The sequence below is a fragment of the Cupressus sempervirens genome, chromosome 2 (genome assembly GCF_028749045.1).
Source record: "Cupressus sempervirens isolate cs-2001-9-10 chromosome 2, ASM2874904v1, whole genome shotgun sequence".
Taxonomy (NCBI): Eukaryota; Viridiplantae; Streptophyta; class Pinopsida; order Cupressales; family Cupressaceae; genus Cupressus; species Cupressus sempervirens.
The window spans coordinates 672,827,699-672,850,566 of NC_143119.1; positions in this window are offsets into that span (position 1 = coordinate 672,827,699).

Sequence of the window (22,868 nt, forward strand, 5' to 3'; positions counted from 1 at the left end):
GCATTTGAAATGAGCAAAAATGTCTTTTATAAGTAGTACCTTGGGTGGAATCTGTGATTGAGCTCCATGTGGGTTGAGCGATTCATCTATGGTGGGAACGAGCTTGAAGCTAGGTTCTTTCCATTCGACTCCCTTCACAAGCATTTCATAACCCCTCTTTGCCTTGCTGCTGCTGGTGCTCATGGATGCCATTGCTGCTTAGTGAGTGAACGATTTCATAAAACAAATTCTTCGCTAGAAAATCACTTCAAATCGCTTGAACTCACTTGCGTGCTCTTGGAAATCTCTTCGCTCCATATATTCTAAATTTGCGGTGAAAAATGAGATCAAATTCTACCTTTTTGATGAAAAATCTACCATTAATGCTCGGGTACGAAGGTAGTTGAGATGACCTAAGGTTTTTTAGATAGTCATCGAATTACTCGGTAAACCTTGAAACTCGGTGAACAAACAAAACCTTTCATATTCCTGACCTAGCTCGGTTAAGTCTGAGACCAACCTTGCTCAGTAGATGCATCATAGTGAACTATGTCTTATATCTGAAATATTGATTTTTCATTTGCACTCCATTCTGGAACTGCTTAGGATATGGCTTGAAGATGCAGTCCCTAATCCTCCTTGATGAGTCTAATTAGAAATGGTGGAGTCAACCACTTCTTGAGTGATATTACCATTATTTGAACTTTCTAGTTTGGTAGATTTAGGAATCCACTATTGTCTCATCTGTTTTCGAATGTTGTCAGCTCTGGCTTTCTTTTCATCTTCAACTCTTCCTATGTTTATGCAATTCTTGGATATATGACCAAGTTTGGTACATGTATAACATCTTATGGTAGTATCTTTCTTCCTTAGGTGATGCCTTTTACAATTTACTCCAATGTGTCCATATTCTCCACGATAGTGACATCTGCACCAAGTATTGTAGTCCCAACCAAATAATGCTTTGGCAATTTGTTTTACTAGATTGAATGATTTAGATCTACACTCAGATGCCTTGTGACCTTGTTTCTTGCATTTGTGACATTTGCCTTCAAATTTTGGTTTCTCTTTGCATTCATTGGCTTTGTGACCATGCTGATTGCAATTGTAGCATTTACCATTGAATTTTCCTTTACCATTGCTCCAACATCTGTTAGATGTATGACCTATCTTGCCACAGTGATTGCAAGTAGGTCTTTGATTCTTTTGGGCACCTTGTTTGGAAGATTCACCTTCTTCATTGTATCCAAGGCCTGCTTTACCTTTTTGTCTATGAAGATTCTGCTCATTTTGCTGATTCAATCGATCCAAATCTGTTTGAGATTTTATCATCCTTTCATTGACTTGCTTTTCAACATTTAAGTCATTTTCCAAACTTTCATTGATTTGTCTTTCAGATCTTAGGTCACTTTGTAAGCTTTCAGTGATTTGTCTTTCAACATTCAGATCATTCCTTATTCTTTCATTTTGTGCTTTGAGAATTCTAATTTCTTTATTTGCATTGGAAAGTTGATCTGTAAGATCCTCATACTGAAGGGATTGATTCTGAATCTCATCTTGCATCATGTTCCTTTGTTCCAAAATTTCACATAACCTTATTGACTGAATCTCTTGTTCTCTTCTTAGCATTCTTATTTCTTCTTATAGAGATCCATTCTTCTCTAAGAGTTCTTTTATTGCATTGTTTGCCTGATTAGCTTCATTTGAACTGCTTGATGGTAAAAGGTCTTCAATCTTTTCTTCAACATACTGATGATCATTCATTTGTCTTGCAAGTTCCTTCCTTCCTTTTAGAGATTGAGAAAGATGCTCCTTTGCTTCTTTGAGTTGAGCCATGGCCATTTCTAGATCTAGCTTTTCATTCTCAATAGATTTGTCAAGTCTGAATATCTCCATTTTCCTTGATCTTTGCTCAAGCTGTCAAACTTTATCTTGAGAACCACAATGCTCTGATACCAATTGTTGGAAATAATCAAGACTAACAAGGTTACTGAGAGGGGAGGGGTGAATCGGTAACTCTAAAACTTTAAATCAATTCAACATAATAACATATTCACTCATTCATCTAATCTACTGTATGCATGAAAAGATAAACATTCATAACACATGAACACACCAATTTGGTGACCCAGAAACCTTCCAATTAGAAAGTAAAACTGGGGTGGGGATGATGCCCACAAAACTTCAATACTGCAGTGTAAAGTTGGCCTGTTACGGCTTACAATGATCACTTCTGGTGATCTGCCCTATTAGGAGCAAGTAGGATTGCTAGATCCACCTTGTTAGAGGATTTACAAACATACAATGAAGTATGCACTTTGTTAGGAGATTTACGAAAGACTGTTAAGTCTACCTTGTTAAAGGATTTACAAATTGATTCACCTATTAGGATGAAGCAGTGGATCTGGTTACAACTAATTGCTGATAAGATCCTTTATGCATTGATCACCTGATGTGATAGATATAACTTTTCTGCATCTATGTTGACCTTGTATTCCTCTGTTCTGCTGCTAATTCACTTTCACTCTTCTCAAAATATTGCAATACAACACCATACAACGATATACAACATTTCATCATATTTTTCAAATGATATAATATATTACATATATACCATTCCAATATTTACACTGGCAAGGTCAGCCAAACACAAGTGAACAAAACATTACTGAGTCGGCCAGATAGTAGAAAACTCGAGTTCCTCAAACTAACTCGGTGACCTTCTGATACTCAACATCCACTACAATACATTGCATCATCATGCACTCGGTAAGAGTAGAGGCATGGTCCATACTAATCACTCTAAGTAGCTTGGAACTCGGTAACCATTGGTGACTTGGTGAATATTGTGTCACTCGGTAAAAACTGAATCCATTGATAACCTTCTTCACTTGGTAAACACTGATTCCTTCATTTACCTTGTTCACTTGGTAAAAACTAAGTCCTTCGTTCACCTTGATCACTCGGTAAACACTATGTCCTTTGTTTAACTTGATCACTCGGTAAACACTAAGTCCTTCATTTACCTTGATCACTCTAAGAACTTGGTAAACATTGCTGAACTTCCCATTTTCTCAGTGACCACTCTTCAGCATGGTATGAACTATTTTTCTTGGTAACCACTACTGAACGCTCGGTATGAACTATAGACTGAGTGATGAGCTTGATAAGCATTCAGAATCGAATAAGTGTTGTAACTAATGATAAATATATCATAATTCCAATAGTAGGTTACTATCAAATCAACTTTACAATAATGTAAATGTGAAACATAATAGATTCAATAACACATTTGACATAATGATTTAATGTGAAAACCCAATTTGGGAAAAACCACCAATAACATGCTACTCATTCTCACTCTTTTGAAGTGATGCCTTGTGAAAGGCCAACCTTGTTAAAGGTTACAATGCACACTATTAAATGTGACCTAGTTAAAGGATTTCAATCACCTTGTTAGGAGTGGGCCTTTTTAGAGGACTTTAGATCATTCACTTGGAATGTCACCTAGTTAAAGGATTTACAAATGATTGTTAGGTTGACCTTAATCCAAAGGATTTACCCTAGACTTTTACAATGATTAGAAAGTAACAATAAGGATTGATCTAGTAACAACTTACAACATACTTGCAAATTATAGATCTCTATTTCAGTCCTCCATTTTGCTTGGATTTCACACACTTCAACTTTAATAGCTTGTTCACCCTTCAAGCATTCGTACCCTCTAGCCTTCTTTCTTTTCTTGCCAATGCAATCTCTTCACTTAGGTCACTAAATGAAGTAATACCCTAGAATCCTTGTCTTCCTTAGGTTCTCACACATGACATCCTTCACTTTTGACCAGCCATCTTTATAAATATAGAATTAAGATCTTTTGTCATTCATCCTCAATCATCTATTTTAGGGTTAGGTCAGATTATGTAGGATTCAATGAATCTACCCCTTTTTTCATTTCATTCCTCTCCTTCAATCCTCTTTGAATTCACCTCAAATTAGTTCATCATGAATTCTGTGCCACCATCTCATTAATCTTATCTTCCACATGATTCACACAATTCAAGAAATCAAACTTGTTAGCTCATATTCATCGAATTCTTGATCTTTCACATAATGCTAACACTTACCATTAACTGGCCTCTAATGGTTGACACATACTGGGTTGCTTAACATCCTCTATCAAATCACTCGGCACGAACTAAAGTTTACTTGTGCTCGACATCAACTAAAATTTACTCAGCTTACACTGAAACTAACTTTGCTCGGCTCCAACTAATTTTCTACTCGATTTGCAATAAATTTTCTTGGCACCTACCGTGCAAATTGTTAACCTTGATAGACAAACTTCATTTAACTTTTTTTTCTGAACTTAATCAGTGTAACCAACCTTTGCAACTTTAAGTAGATTATTAATGCACTATAATATCATTGTCTTAATTGATCCTTGTACTCCTTTTCCATATCATAACTCAACCTTTCCTCTAGGTGCTATTATTACCTCATTTGATCAAATCCTCTTCATCAATGAAATAAATGATAGTACTTTAATCATATAAGAAATTATCGTACCAAAAAGTAGCAGGTTTGACATTAGTGAAAAAACAATGACTGAAACACATTTACCATACTTGTATCAATCTATTTTCAATAGTAGGTACCACAAATTCTCAAGAAACTCTTGCACTTGTCTCTTCAATTAGTTTTTTCATTAGGTGCCAATCTATGTGGTGCTTTATTAGGCAAACTAGCTCCAACTATCAAATCCACACAATGACTTATGAATCTTACAGGAGACAAAACATTAGGTACATTATCAAAAATACTATCTTGAAACTTCACTAACTAGGATTCAATGTCAGTGCATGTTCAAACTCATCTCGTTTCTTAGTCTTTCTAGGAATCAAAGAAAAACAAACATAATTTTCCTTCATATCTTTAACAAATTGATTACCTTCAACCAACCATACTCTGATTGTGGTATAATGATTCAGATCAGTTTTTTACCAAAGGAAGCAATATTTATTTCTTTCCATCAACCCAAATGGTATATTGATTCAATCTACCATCATGAAAAGCTTGTCTATCATACTTCCAAGGTCTACCCAAAAGGATATGACAAAAATTCATAGGCATAATATCACACAAGACTTCATCACAATAATTTCCAATTTCCAATTTAACAAGGCATTCTCACTTATAAGTAATTTATTCTCCTTTTGGATCCAAGTAACATGATAAGGCTTTAGATGTCTCAACCTCTGCAACTGCCATTTTTCAACAAGTTCTTCAGATGCCAATTTATCATAACTTCCACTATCAATGATTACCTTGCAACATTTTCCAGCGATATTACATATGGTTTTGAACAAACTTCTTCTCAAAAAAAGTTCTCCATCAACTTCTTCATTCCTTAAGATCCTTCTTAATGTCAGGCTCTCATCCTTTTCATGTTCATTATATGTTTTAGCAACTTCTTCACAAGACAAAGTACATTTTTTATTTCCTCCAATATTCTTTCTAGAGTTAGTACGTTGAAAAGTTCCATGTCCTTCTTCACCACATTTATAAAAATTACCTTTAAACCAAGATCTTTCTTCACTTTTCCTCAATTATTATTCCTATAGTAACCAATATAGCTACCTCTTTTACCAAAAAATCTTCCTTCCATTCTGAATTTCCTTTATCTTACATTGCACTATTAGATTTGTTAATTTCTCCATATGTTGTGCCTCTATTTATTTCAAATCTATCACCTCTTCCTTTCTATCTTTGATCATGTATCTTTGCCAATATTTTTCATACTTCAAAGTGTATTAATATGCTTCTTCCACACTATCAATATTAACATAACTCATCACATCTTGAATTGATGTCCTCAAACAATTTAGGTATCTAGCCACTTTCTCAACTTCATCATCCACATGTCTAGATTTGATATCCAACTTGTAGAATTCTTCAGTATAGTCTTTCACGCTCATGTTCTTTTGTCTCAAAATTTGCATTTTATTGAAGTGCACTTTTAGGACACAGTCTATTCCTTCTACCCCTAATGATGTGTGTGTATCTCAAGATAAACTGTCAAGTGACCCATATCATTTCTCATTTGTAAATCCAGTTGTTTACCATTCACCAAAGGGTCATTGTTATACACAAAAAAATCAATCCCACAGAGACTCTTTGGGTCCTAATAACTCCCAGTGCTTGTTTTTAGGGAATTCTTTTCCTCTTATGACTTCTCCCAATTTAGGGTCCTTCTTCTCTAATTTTTCTAAAAACTTTATGTTGTTTTTGACCCATCTTTTCTCTAAATGGAGTACTCATCGAGATAAGTATATAAGTCTAGATTCATCTCTTTTCACGTCATCGACATCTTCTAAACTTGCAATTACATATCCAGCTGCCGATGCAAAAGATGTTATTTATCCCTCTTAGATGGATGCTGCTATTAATGAGCTCATTTTTAATGATCAACCTCTTTCTTTCTTTTCTAGATTAGAAGTTGCATCAGTTTCCCAAGGACATTCATTGTCTTCTGAATATGCCCAAATTTTAGTAGTAGAGTATAGTGTACGAATTGCTCCCAAATTATTTGATGAAGATAACATGCTCCATGAACCACATGAGGATAATGTTCACTTTAGATTGGATCCCCCTTCACCTAGGATGGAGGACTCTATGAATATTTTAGATCTTGGCTTGGCAGTCAAAAAGTCTCCTGCTCAAATAGTTAGCTCTAGTTAGACTAGGTCCCTCTTTGCTGATCCACTTCTTACTAATCTTAGTTTTGATTTCTCCCAGAAATTATCTATACTAAAATCACCTCTCTCACCATCTCTTATAACTAAGAAATCTTATAAGCCTAGGGGTAGACCATCAAAAGCATCAAAAGCTAAAATAGAAGTTGATGCAGGGATCCAATCAACTTTGGTTTCTACCTCTAAATGATCAATAAGGAATGCCAAGAGTCGTCCTTGTTAGTTATGAAGATCCTCTCATGGAATGTCAAGGGCATTAGTACCCTTGAAAAATGTAATAGGATCAAGCAGTGTTTTGATTCTATCCAATTTGATCTAGTCTTGCTTCAGGAGACTAAGCTATTAGCAAATAACCTTCAAAAATATGTTGGATTTTGGTCGACATGGAATTCCTCACATGTTCCTAGCTTAGGTACTTCTAGGGGCCTTATTGTATTATGGAATCCAAAGACTATTAAGGCTCAACATCTTCATCAAGGAACTAATTGACAAATGTTATCCATTCAACACTATGAATGTTCATTCCATTTGATTAATGTTTATGGCCCTACCCCTATGTCTAATATACAAAGTTTATGGCTTACTCTTATAGGTTTTATCCAAAAAAAAATAGGTGCCAAATTTATTATTGTCGGTGAATTTAATGCCATTCTTCATCCTAGGGATAAGTATGGAGCTATTATTCCCCCACCTAGAGCTAACCAAGACTTTAATGATTTTTTTAACAATAATGATCTATTTGATGTTCCCCCACAAGCTTGATCTTTCACTTGGACTAATAGAAGAGTTGGGTTCCACTAGATTATAGTTAGATTGGATAGATTTTTGTGTTCACAATGTTGGAGATTGGTGAATTATACTATCCAATTAGATATACTACCATATTCAGAATCTGACCATGTTCTCTTAGCTCTCTCATCTTGATGATGGATCATTGAGTATGATCTGAAATGTTGATGCTATCAAACTTACAATCGCACCCAGAAGCATAAATATTGAATCTAAGCATTTTCCTATTCAGTTGTCCATTCTTCCATCATATTCTCCTCTTACTAGTTTTTATAGACCATTTTTTAAGTTTGAAAGCGTATGGTATCATCATCCCCACTTTGACGACCTCTTAAAACAATGGTGGAAGGATGCTCCACTAGAGCCAAGAACCAAAATGTTTGAGTTTCACAAGAAAATGTAGTATGTCAAAGGGCTTATCAAGATTTGGAATAAACATTTAAAAAAAAAAAAATTGAGGATAAAAAGGTGGTAGAAGAAAAACTAGCTGAGATTAATGAACATATTTTACTCCATGGTTTCAATGCTGTTATGCATTTAAGACAAGAATTTGCAAGAGGAGTCGTCTGAATTATGTAAGCAAGAAGAAGAGTATTGGAGACAAAAGTCTAGAGAATTGTGGTTTCAAAAAGGGGACTAGAATACTAAGTTTTTTCATGCATCTACCAAAAAAAAGAAGGCTAATAATATAATCTTTACAATTCATGACCATCTACAAAATTTGATTTCTAACGCTAAGGGCATTCAAACTGAGAGTGTAAGGTACTTCTCTAATCTTCTTTCCCCTCCACCGTAGGATCCCCCCTCTTCCCACCTTGTGGATGAGATCTTGGATTCCATTCCTTCTTTGATTATGTGACAAGACAATTTGATTCTTATGGCCCCTTTTACTCTTTCTGAGATTCATGGTGTAGTATTTTCTATGCCTACTGATAAGGCACCAGGCTTTGATGGGTTCACTGCATTATTTTTTTAAAAATGATGGGATGTAATTTTTTTTAAATTGCTTGAGGCTCTTGAAGAATCTAGGAAAAATGTTTCTATTTTGAAGAACTTTAATACTACCAATATTGCTCTCATCCCAAAGGGTAATGATCCCTATTCTTTTTCTGATTTTTGTCCCATTTCTTTATGTAACACTATCTATAAGATTATCACAAAGGCTATTTATTTGCAACTTAAGCCCATTATTCCAAAAATCATATCAATAGAACAAGGGGGTTTTGTTCTTGGTCAAGAAACAATTTAGGGAACTATAATAGCTCATAAGACCCTTCATTCCATCAAAGAACATAATATTTCAACCTCTATTGTCAAATTAGATATGATGAAGGCTTACGATAAAATGAATTGTTCTTTTCTTCTTCTAGTCCTTCATCAGTTTGGTTTTTCTTCTAGGTGGTGTAAATAGATTAAAGCTTGCATTTCTAGTGCACATTTTTCTATTCTCATTAATGGTGCACTAGTAGGTTTCTTTGACTCTTCCCAAGGAGTTCGTCAAGGTGACCCTCTTTCTCCATTCTTGTTTATCATTATTGTAGAAGCCCTCGGCAGACTTATTAACTCTTTAAACCAAAAATGGTTGTGGAAAGGTATCGATATTATAGGTACATCTTTTTCCATAACCCATTCTCTTTTTGCTGACGATACATTACTTTTTGGATCATCTACATATCAAGAAGCACAAAGTATGAAGAAATCCATTGACCTATATACACAAGTTTTAGGTCAATGTATCAATGCAACTGAATCTAAAATTTATGTTTTTAATACATCCCAATTGGTTTCTCAAAGAATAATCCATCTTCTTGGTTTTCCTTGTGATCATTTACCTTCTACTTATCTTAGTGTTCCCTTTTTTATGGGATTAAACAAACCCTCTTATTGGAAATCTGTGATTGATCATATCAATAGTAGAATTAGTGCTTGGAAGGTTCAGTAGTTATCCCTCTCAAGTAGAATTTTTCTTATCAAAACTATTCTTTCTACCATTCCTAACTATTACTTCTCCATTCTACATTCCCCCAAAGGTATCATCTCTCAAATTGAAATTTTAATTCGCACCTTTCTTTGGTAAGATAATATGAGTGGTCAGAAGAAAATACCACTAATTTCTATTCATGCCATGTCAACCTCTTATAGAATAGGAGGTGTTGGAATTCCCAACTTTACCAACAAGAATAGGGCTTTTGGTTCTAAACTTGTTTGGAAAATGTATGAAAAATCCTTTGCCAAATGGTGTCGCCTTTTGCAAGAGAAATATTTAAATAACTTGGAACCTTCTAGAGTTCTTACTGTGCTAGACCCACCAAAGGGTTGTATCATTTGGGATTTCATGATGTCTTCTTGAGAAGTTATTACTTTATTCATATCATGGAAAGTGAACAATGGGTATAGTGTTAATTTTTGGTTTAATTCATAGAATGGGTTCCCCCCTTGCCACTATTGGTTCTCTACAGGATTTTTCAAACATAGTGATTCAAGCTTGGGGGACATGCTTTTCTATTTATGTCTCAGCTATTCATAGGTTCATAGGGCTTGTCATTTGGCAAGACCCCTCATATCTTCCTATATCCCACAATCAGCCTGCTTCTTTCAAACAAGTTCTACCTAAGAGGAATGTCTTTATGTCTAATCATCCAGATTGCCTCTTTTGGGTTCCAGCTAAAGATGATAAATACTGTATTGAACTAGGACACTTGGCTCTCCAACACAACTAGTATAATTAGGCCACATATTGTGGTTTTGAATTCTTTTGGAATAGCTTAGTTTTTCCAAAAGCAAGATGCTTTGCATGGCTTGCAGTAAAGAACCAAATTTTAACTAGTGATCATCTTCATAGATTTAACATTTCTAATCCCTTTAACTCCATGCTCTGTCTACAAGTTATAGAAACAAAAGATCACCTGCTCTTAAACTACCCTTTTGCCCAAGATTGTTGGTATTTTTTCCTTGATAAGCTTAATTTCCATATGCTATTACCTAATTCTCTATGGGATTTATTCCAAGCATGGCCAATCTTATACTCTAAATCAATGTTTTCATGTCTTTGGAAGTGTATCCTTGCATCTGTAGTATGGGAAATCTGGTGGGAAAGAAACAAGAGAATTTTTAGACAGACGTCATCTCCAATACCTCAATTTTTGGAAGGATTAGAGAGATCAATTTTTGAGCTTATTAATGCTTCAGTAAGTAAATATAAGGGTAAACATGTTTTTTCTCCTTAGGATGGCTATGTTATTCAATGATGGAAGTGTTTACTTTTTCTTAATCTTCCTAATCCATTTTGCCCATCTAAGATTCCTCTTATTTGAGCACATTCCAAGTGGATTCCTCCAAGTGAGGGTTATTTCAAACTCAATTTTGATGGGGTCTCTAGAGTAAATCCAGGAAACTTTTGGCTATGGCATAGTCATTAGAGACTTTAAAGGTAATGTGATTGCAACAAAATCATCTTCTCTCCCTCAGTGTACTAATAACAAAGCTAAGGCCTTGGCCTTTCTTTTTGGTTTGGAACTTGCAAAATCACTTTCCATATCTAAATTACATGTTGATGGAGATTCATCCATTATTATTAATGTGTGTATTAAATGCCACATGTATATAATTGGTCCATACAGTATATATTACATCAAGTATGGTCTCTTCTTGATTCAATCTCTGAATGTTACATCATGCATACTTATAAAGAAGGTAATATTTTAGTTGATTGCCTGGCTAATCTGGGCACTAACGAGGTTTATATTAACTCTTTACTTTCCCCACTTAACCTCCTTGATCTCCCCAACTTGGTAAATTTAATGAAAAATAATATGTTTACAATAAGGTTGAGTCCTCCTCATTTTTTTTTGATAGTAAATCATGACTTCTCTGTGATTTCACATGTTTTTTCTTTTATGGATCTCACTTGTTCTTTTGAGATATTATATGCAGGTTAGGGTCTTGGATTATAATTGCATTGGATGGCTTTCTAATATCATGGTTTTAATTGAAGGTTTGGATGTAGATTAGTGATGGTAATCTTTGTGATGGTTTTTCGCTGGGCTCTGGGTCTTGTCTCTGGCACCAATCAATGAATTGTATTCATATGAGTTTTGGGATCTTTGTAATAACTATATTCTTTATTTGAGAATCTCTAGGAAAAGATTCATTAGTGTTGATAGATACTCTCTCTTGATGCAGTATTTCTTCTTTTGCATCCCATTTTTTGTATCAGGCAATGACCACAATTTTTCTTTTCTGGTTCTTTTCTCTAGGAGCTTTTTTGAGCCACTTATTATTAATATAAATATAATGTTTCACCAAAACAAAACTTGATAATCAGCAAGAAGAAAATTATTCTTCAAATTTCCAATCATCTTTGCCCATGTCTTTATCTTTACTTTTCCCCTCTTCTATCTTTTAGTTTGCAAATGATCCCGCCAAAGTGAAGCATGACCCTTCAACATGGTGACTACTATCTTGACCTTCTTGTTATTAGGAGTACCTTCATACTCAAAGTATTTATCCATCTTAGTGATCCAATCAAATACTACATTATTCTCAAGTCTTCCATCATAGCAAGAAAATTCAACAACAGGTCTAGAGTTGGCCCTAGAAAAAACTCTTAAAACCATTTATTCATCTTGTTCAACCTTAGAATCAGGATTAGGATTTAGTGCTGCTTCTTCATCATCATTAACATCTTCAAGATGTATACATCTTCCCTAAGTTGTCTTAATAGTCTCAAGTCTCACTACAATCTTCCTCAACATGTCCATAATAACATTGTTAGCATTTCCTCTACCTCGAACCATTTTGACAATAGCTTGTGCAAGATTGCAACCTTCTACAAGTTATAAGTCAGATCTAATCTAGCAACCTACAATCAAATTCAACAAGATTCTCCATGATTCAAGCCACAAGAAAGAGCTCTACTATAATATCACTTGTTGCAGGGATTCAATAGATGAGAGGAATAAACTCAACTTAAACCTACCAACACTCCCCTACCCAGAATTACACAAAAAATATACAAACAAAATTATATAAAAATAGAGAACACAAGGCTGTAACATATTCATAGTGTAATTATTTAACTTTTCATACAAAACAACAACATGCTCAACTATAAGGCCTTCCAGGTTACAACCTTATAAAGAATTAAGAATTATGATTCAGAGTCCAAGCTCACATCTTCTATCTTCTATTTGTCTAAGAATGTTGCTTCCTACTTCTAACTAAGCTTATTATATAGCCAACTAAGCTGCAAGTCATCTAGTCAAATATTAAATTATAATATAAGTCCAATATTAGAAGAGTAAACCAAAATCCCAACAAAGGACAACATTAAGTCATGTGTACTTGAAGATAGGTCCACACATGCATTAGGAATTTGTTCCAAACTACACAAGATGGTACATAAACATAGGAAGATGTTCCAAATGAAACAACACACCTTGTTGGATGAAAATATCAATAAATAGAGACCACAAAGAATGGTAGAGAACTCAAGAAATATGGAACATTAGAACTTGTGCACTTAGGAAAATGATCATGGATAGGTTCTCGACACGTTATCAACTATGCACAACAAGAAACCAAAAGTAGAAACAACTACTTTGCAAACAACAAATTGGTACATAAAATGAGAAATATTTTTGGTTGATGCAAGATTGCTCAAAGACCCAAGATTCTCTTGCATCAGTATTATATCCATCAATTTTTCCCTAAAGGGTTGTAATTCCACTTATGGTATACTTGACAAATATAATGTTTCTAAAGGCCCCATAATGGGTCTTAGAATTTCTCAAAAGGGACATTACCTAACCCCTTATCACCCCATATGACCTCTTGGGAAATATTACAACCATCAAGTGTGTCTTAAGGGTCTTACAACCCCTTAGGGCACACTTGCTGGATCTAACACTATTCTTCCACGAGATCAAGATTTCAACCCTTTTGTGGATCTACAGGATTAATCACGAGCTTAAATAAATTTCCAAGAGAAAACTGCTATTTTATATCAACTAATTACAAAATGTTTAGTTGAGGAGAAAATATTGTAGCGGTCAAGAAGAAAACTAGCTATGAAGAATATAGTTATGAATTTTGTTAAGAACAAAAATATCAATGAATTACTAAGGATTAAGAGAAAAATCCCACATAGGTAATTGGAAAGAGTCAGAAGAGCTTCTTGGACCCATGACAGAAGTTACAAATAAGGACATGAAGAGCTAGGAAGGGGAAAACAACAAAGGAAATAAGTAAAATATGCATGTGAGCCTATGTTAGATGATGATGAATACTCACCACCTACAAGTAGCTCAAGTAGTGACATAATGTATTTAGTGCACATGTAGTTTGAAAATAGAATTTCAGATGGAGAAGTGACAAGTTCTATAGAATTACCTATAGAGGAATGTGAACTCTATCACCCCCTCTCTCTCTCCCTCCATCCCCCCTCTCTCTATCTCTCTCATCCCTATCCCCCTTTATCTCTCACTTCTCCCTTCCATCTCCTTCCACCCCTCTTTCTCACTATATCTCACCCTTAATATCTCTCATTGATTCTAGTTTTGCATACCTCGACGGGGTTCTAGAAAACTAGATGCAATGCTTATAGTTCTTCATAATGTGATTGCATTATATTAAGCATAACATGATCCCGTTTGAAATGTAATTGTGATATGGATTAGATTAAAAAATTTAATGTTATTTTCTTGGCTCATTAATGAGCCAAGCCCCGTCATGAAATTGGATGGAAAGTACACATAGCACTATCACATTATGTGTAGTTTTGACTTTTTTTTTCACGGTGTTCACTTTTTTGCACGCCATCTTGGTGCATATGCGCACATAATGAATCCTAGTAAATTCAAAACTCATAACAAAGTATTTATAGATTAGTACATAGTTGTGGGTACCATCTCTATTGAGGTTTACGCTTACAGAGGGTTTCCTTGAAAATAAATTGCAATGTTATAAGTTTCTCATTATTATGTCATTACTTTTTAGTAATATTATTTGTGGATGCACATGGTTAAGTTTTAAAATATATAATTGGTTTAGAAATGTTGCAATAATGATTCAACCCCCCACCCGCTTGTAATATTTCCTATTTCTAACACATATAGGGGAGGGAGAAAAGATCTAGCATACGCATTACCGGAATGAAAAACCATTGCCTTTCTCCCATTTTGAAGAACCACCTCTAGAATATTTTATACTCCGCCATGCTCTTTCACTCAACCTTTTCTTATGAGAAATAAAATATTAACATATGTAACATAATAAATAGCTTAGTAACATAGGAATTTGCAAAAAAACATATTGAAATATTTAGTACATGCATATATAACTTATGAGTTCAAATAACATAGGAAGTGATATACATACATACACACATACATACATGTTATCTCTCATTCAATTTTGGAAATTTCACATCACTCAAAGAATATTTAGATAAGATAAAATGATTTGATGAAGTCAACTATGCACACACTATTTTTACCACATAAGTGAAAAAAAAGGAAAAAGAAAAATGATTTATGTAGAGTAAAATTTCTTCTTTCAAAGAGCTTGTACAATGCTTTAAGACACACAATAATAATAATAAATTATTATACATATGTATATCTAATTCGATTTAAAGTATAATCTCTATAATCATGAAGGGTAATAGCTCACATCTTATACATCTAATAGTCACATTTTTGTATTTCTAATCTTTAAATTTAGTAACTTCAATCTATAAAGTAGGAGTTAGTAAAAAAAACTAAATTTCTAGTCATTGCAACACCTCATGGGATAACATTAGTGCCCCTACAATACTAAATGTTGTGTATATGAATCAGTTACCTTATACATTTGACATAACTTATGGGTTGAAATAATTTTTCAACATTAGACTTGTATAAAATTTCCAAACAATGATTAGAAACACTATTTTATTTATTATATAAGTATACAACTAAGTAAAACTGAAGCAACACAAAGAAATATTCTTACCTAATATTACAACAAAAGTTGAAATATCAAATATTGAGCTTAAATTTTCACCAACAACAAAAATGGATATTATATTGTTTGTAAGGATGGTGTTAGAGGTTCAAAATTGTAGTGATAAAACACTAATAACATAGAGGCATGAAATTATCAAATTCCAAGTTTCCCAAATAGATTCTTAGCATTAAAATTAAAATTGATAATAGGTCTTGAGTAAATCAAATATTGACTTGATCATGATAACATCATAACTATGTTGAGAACCAATTCAGGTAATTAGCAGTTTGAGAATGCACATTCAACAAATGGGTATATGTAGGATCATGGCCAACCAAACTATGGCCTAAGTGGTATTGAAAACCTAGAAAATTAGGGTTAGGTTGACTTATAATTTTAAAGTATTTATGGGCTTTATATCAAAAAGTTGCAAGAAAAGAATATGTAGGAAATTGAATTTAGTTTCTAAACTACTAGGCCTTATCTAGAGAAAAAATTATTTGATTTTTTTAAATTTTGAATTTTAATGTAGTACTACGAAAATTTTAGGGCAAAAATAAAAAGTAGGTGTATGTCTGACCACCTTAATCAAAATCAAATGATAATATTATATATATATATATATATATATATATATATATATATATATATATATATATATATATATATATATATATATATATATATATATATATATATATAAAGTAGGCTCATGCTCAGATGTGACACATATTTTTGGGTATTTTTATTCCAAACAAATAATTAAATATAAATTTTTTACTAAAAGTTTTTCAGAATAAAAAACTCCTATGTTTGACCACCTTAACTAATTGAAAACTTTACAAAATTAATTAATTTTTTCTTATTCTAGGTGAAGCATAGAATGTGACACAACTTTTGGATTTCAAAAATGTTATATCGTTTGAAAGTTATAGCTATTTTTCAATTAGTATGTAAATCAACAATTTACAAAGATCTTCATTAAAAATTAACTAATAAATACTTATTGAACTTGAAATTTGACAAAAATTATATCAATGAAATCTTTAGAATGTTATCAAAAGACCCTTTTCGTTTCATTGAATTTCGATGAAAAAATATTGTTAGATGGCTACTTGAAGTCTGATTGTAAGTGAAACATGTCTTAAACTTGTTTTTTGAGTTGACCAAAGAGGTTTGGTAGATACCAAGCCTAATTGGGTACCTAAAATTTGGAGGCAATTTGTTTTTTCAAAAATTGATTAACCAAAATTTGGAGGGAAATTAATTTGGCAAGTGTTCAACAATATTGTATATAATTATATACTAATATATACTAATATATTATAATCATCATTATTATTAAATATAATATAATAATATATATGATTATTATTATTACTATTATTATTATTGTTATATAATCTAGTAATATATTCTTATTATATTTAATATATAGTCATATATTATTATATAATATAGTAATGTATTATTATTAGTATTATTATTATAATATAGTAATATATTTGATTATTATTATTATATAATCTAGTAAATATTATTATTATATTTCATATATAGTCATATATTATTATTATATAATATAGCAATGTATTATTGTTATAATTATTATATAGTAATGTGGTCGTTGGTTAGGGTAATCAACACATGTTCCTAGGGGTCTTAAGACCCTTTTCGACGCATTTTATGACAACACATGTTCCTAGGGGTCCTAAGACCCGTAATGACATAGGGTAATCGATGCAATGGGTTGAATGGTGTCGTGGGCTAGCCTATGACCCCATTCAACCCATAACATCGATTACCCTATGTCATTACAGGTCTTAGGACCCCTAAGAACATGTGTTGTCATAAAATGTGTCGAAAAGGGTCATAGGATAACCTATGATCCCTTTCAACACATTTCATGAGAACACATGTCCCTAGGGGTTTTAGGACCCCTAGGGACCTATTTGATTTGTTCAAATGGTCGAAAGGGGTCATAAGATGACCTATGACCCCTTTTGACGCATTTCATGACAATATATGTCCCTAGGGGTCCGAGGAGCCCTAGGGACCTATTTAGTTTGTCTGAATGGGTCAAAAGGGGTCATAGGATAACCTATGAACACTTTTGACACATTTCATGATAAAATGTGTCCCTAGGGGTCCTAAGACCCCTAGGGACCTATTTGATTTGTTTGAATGGGTTGAAAGGGGTCATTGTATAACCTATGACCCCTTTCAATGCATTTCATGACAACATATGTCCCTAGGGGTCCTAGGACCCCTAGGGACCTATTTGGTTTGTACAAATGGGTTGAAAGGGATCATAGGATAACCTATGACCCCTTTCAACACATTTAATGACAACATGTGTCCTTAGGAGTCCTAAGATCCCTAGGGACCTATTTAGCTTGATCAAATGGGTCGTAAGGGGTCATAGGATAACGTATGACCCCTTTCGACACATTTCATGACAACATATGTCCCTAGGGATCCTAGGACCCCTAGGGACCTATTTGGTTTGTTCAAATGGGTCAAAAGGGGTCATATGATAACTATGACCCCTTTTGATGCATTTCATGAAAACATATGTCCCTAGGGGTGCTGAGACCCCTAAGGACCTATTTGGTTTGTTTGAATGGGTTGAAAGGGTTCATATGATAACCTATGACCCCTTTCGACACATATCATGAAAACATATGTCTCTATGGGTCCTAGGACCCCTAGGGACCTATTTAATTTGTTTAAATGGGTTGAAAGGGGTCATAGGATAACCTATGCCCCTTTCGATGCATTTCATGACAAAATATGTCCCTAGGACCCCTAGGGACCTATTTGGTTTGTTTGAATGGGTCAAAAGGGGTCATAGGATAACCTATGACCCCTTTTGACAAATTTCATGACAACATATGTCCTTAGGGGTCCTAGGACCCCTAGGGACTTATTTGGTTTGTTCAAATGGGTCAAAAGGGGTCATAGAATAACCTATGACCCTTTTTGACGCATTTCATGACAACATATGTCCCTAGGGGTCCTAGGACCCCTAGGGACCTATTTGGTTTGTTCAAATGTGGTGCATGGGCCCTAGGTCCTAAATAAGGTAGTCAAACACCAAGGAGGGGAGTAATGGAGGTCAATAAGTTTCCATGATGACACAAGATAGTTTAAGCATTCTTATAATGCATTTAGGAAAGTGGAAATCATGTTCCAATAGGGTTGGAAGCAAAGTCAATGGGTGGTCAACGATTGGTCAAACATTGGGAGTTGACCAAAAATCATCGCTTTCAAGTCTCATAATATTGTTACATGTTTTAGGGCAGTTTGGTAGACATTTTGAAGGTTTTATGTAAAGATTGTGGAAAAATTGTAAAATTGCAAAAATTCCAATAAAAAGTTGTCGTACAACATTTTGCAATTTTCTTGCAAACTAAAAGTCCAATAGTCAGAACTCTATTTGGATCAAGCATGAGTAGATGAAGTTATGAGTTCAAGGATGAGTCATATAAATTGTTTATCTTCAACCTAGTTAGGGGTTGGAAGTACATGTACGGATTTGGAGTGAAAATTAAACATCTTTTAGAGGGAAAATTGTGCACAGTTAGCAAGCATCTTTCTAATTTCTATTGTAGGGTAACAATAAGCATTTGGTTACATTTTTTAGAAATTTGTATCTTTTTTTATTGGTGAAGGAAATAATTTTTTTTTTCTAATGAGGGAAAGCCTTTGTTAGACCTGGATTTTTTGTTGCCCTATTGTTTACTCTAGCCTAAAATAAGGGTTTGAATAAAAATAATGCATTTCTCTGAATTCCTATGGTAAAGACTTCTAGTGTTTGGTGAATATAAAGGTGTTAGTATGTGGAAAAAATTCATGGTATGGATCTTTTCATTCTTCAATTGACTATGGTACCATAGCAACATTTGGGTTTGCCAGTACTATTGTTCAACGTACTGATGGATTGAGATTGCATCACATAGAGAAGATAATGAGTCTTGGATATTGGAGCTTTGGTGGATTGTAAGGGGGAATGATACCAAGGTTTTTGGAAGGAGAAAATCCATCATGGGTTTCGAGGTTGGAAGCCTAAAAGGCTAAACAACGTTTTCAAGTCTTAAAGCCTAGAAACTAGAGCTTGAGCATTAAGGGGCTATAAGTTGAGACCTGGAACTCACCTTGAGGATTTAGATATGGTTTTTTATGAAATAATAGATTTTATAGTTTATTTGGGACATTTTTTGTAAGTTTTTTCATTTTAGTATTATTTTGGGTGAACTAGGGCTATTAGGATTGAGCCCCTATTAGGCCTCCTAATGTAGTTTGTAGATTTGGTATAGGGAGAAGCCCAAAACCTATCAAATGGCCATGAAACTTGATGGAATAGTGGGGAAGGATATATTTGTGTGTGTGGAAGCTTGAGATCCTAGAGGGTGTAAGGGAGTGAGGTGTGTGGGTGTTGTTTTTCTTGTTGAGGGTTTTAGGCTACTTGGAATATAGGGAAAAGATTGAGAGGGAGAAGTTGGTGTATGAAGAAGACCAATCCCCTCTACCATAGTCTTGAGTACATCCTTATATGGGACAGTAAGACATCCTTTGGTTTTTTCACCTCTTATTTGCATCATAATTGGTATCAAATCTTAACTTGTAGCTTGTAGTTTGGATATTTGCACCTAATCAATGTTCTACATCAGGGATAGACAAAATGGTGACAAATGTGGAATTGGCCAGGGAACTTTAAAAGTAGAAAGATAAGAATCAAAAGTTGAAATATAGGTTATTGAAGTTGGAAATCAAGATAGTAGTAGTAGAGAGAGCTAATGAGAAGATTGAGGAAGACCTCAATAAAGGTGAAGAAGAGACAGATGAAGAAGAATAACAATATGCTAATGATAAATATAACAACATGCCTATAGATCAAGCAACATTTGTAAAGGCCCTAGATACCTTTGAGAGTAAATCTATTGATGCGTCTATTTTTGGAGGGAAGATGGACCCTAATGCCATTAGGGATTGGATGGAGGCTCTTGAGACTCACTTTGTATGTCATGGAATATTAGAAGGGAAGAAGGTGAGGCTAGCTTAGTCAAGGATGAAAGGGGAAACACTTACTTGGTGGAATTTTATTTAGGAGGAGACAGTCAAAGAAAGAAAGAAAGAAATTACCTCTTGGAAGTTAATGTCTAACATGATTAGAGATACTTATATTCTAGAGGACTAGGGCTATGAAATCCAATTACACATGAGAAGGACAAAACTAAGGCAAAGGGAGTTAACTGTAAGTGCATACATAGAGGAGTTTCATAGGCTCTGCATCAGGTCAAGAATGGTGGAGCCAAATAGTGTGATGATGGTTAGATATCTGACTGGTTTGAGGTATAACATAGAAGAGGAAGTTTCCATCCTATGCCCTAACACAATAGCAAAGTATTCTCAGTTAGTAGTAAAGGTGGAAGAGAAGATAAAGAGGAGATGATAAAGTTCTAGTACAGGTAGAGGAGGAAGAACTAATCAACAAAGGGGAAGAGGAAATTTCCAAGGCAGGCTAGAAGAGAATTGATAAAATGGTGAAAGTGGTAATAGAGGTAAAAGCTCACAAAGAGGGAATCAAGGATTCAGAGGGAAGAGGAGGCCATTTAACAAAGGCAGAGGTTATGAAGGTGGAAAAGCTAGGGACATTGAACCATCAAGTGTTACTCATGTGGGAAGCTAGGGCATACAATGGCTCAATGTCCACTCAAGAACATGAACTCCTCTAATCAGAACATAGATAAAAGAAATTAGTTAGTAAGAGTTGAAAAATCTTGCTACAATAGTAGTTCCACACAAGTTGGGAGTGCAACACCATTATTTGATGGGGAAAATATGATGTTGAGGAGTACTATGCTGAAAGTACCTTTGAGGATAGAGCCACTACAAAGAAAATATTTCTTTAGAACTCAAGGTAAGGCATATGGAAAATAGTGCAAAATAATTTATGACTTTAGATCAATAGAGAATGTTGTATCCTTAGAGATAGATGACAAATGTAAACTTAAAAGGTTACCTCATGTGGCTCCTCATAAGTTTTAGAATTGAAGAGCAAGCATGGATAGAGTTTGAACTTGGAGAGTATAAGGATAAGGTGCTATGTGAGATCATTCCTATGGATTCTTGTCATTTGATCCTAGGAAGACCATGGTAATTTGATGTAAAGGAACAACATAATGGTGAAAAGAACACATATATAATAGAGAAGAATGTGAGACAATTCAAGATGGAACCTTTCCTTGATCATATGGTGAAAGAACAAGATGATAGTGCAGTCAAGCTTATCAAAGGTAAAGAGTTCCTGTAATTGACTAAAGAAGATGATTTTCAAGGATATGATTTGTTTGCTAAGCCAAAAGAGGAAGTTAGAAGTATAGAACCAATACTTGTAGAGGTGGTAGAATTATTAAAACAATATCCTTCCATAGTTGTAGAGGAGAAACAATTTTTTTTACCACCATTCAGAAGCATAAGTCATCAAATTGACTTAGTGCCTAATGCAACCTTGCCCAATAAGCCTACCTATAAGCTCACACCACAACAAAATGCCAAGGTAAGTAGACAAGTTGTAGATTTTATGAATAAAGGGGCTGGTGAGGAAAAGTTTGAGTCCATGTGCATGTCCATTAGTTCTAACACCCAAGAAGGATGGAAAATGGAGTCTTTGTGTTTATTCAAGGGAAATCAACAAGATCACAATTAGGTATAGGTTTCCCATGCCTAGGATTGAAGATCTAATAGATTACCTAGGAGAATCATGTGTTTATTCTAAATTGGATTTGAAATCAGGATATCACTAAATTAGGATCAAACAAGGGGATGATTTGGGAAAAACTTTTAAGACTAATGAGGGACTATATGAGTGGCTAGAGATTCCATTTGGCTTGAGAAATGCACCTAACACATTCATGAGATTAATGAATGAAGTTTGGTACGGTTCATTGGAAAATTTGTAATAGTATATTTAGATTATATTCTAATATTTAACAGGAATATAGAAGAGAAGTTGGAGCATCTTGAAATAGTGATGAAAAAATTGCATGAGGAGAAGCTACATATCAATTTGGAAAAATGTGAGTTCTTTAAGTCTGAATTAGTTTATCTTGGTTTTGTGATTTCCAAAGGATGCCTAAAAATGGATCTTAGCAAGGTAGAAGCTATTCTGAATTGGCCAAGTCCTAATGTAGTAGGGGATGCTAGGATTTTTCATGGCCTAGCTACCTTCTATAGGAAATTCATTAGAGGTTTTAGTGGGATAGTAGCTCCCATACTTGATGCCATAAAATGAGGGTTCAAATGTAAGTTTAGGTGGACTGAAATAGTAGAGAAGAGTTTTTAGTTTTTGAAGAAGAA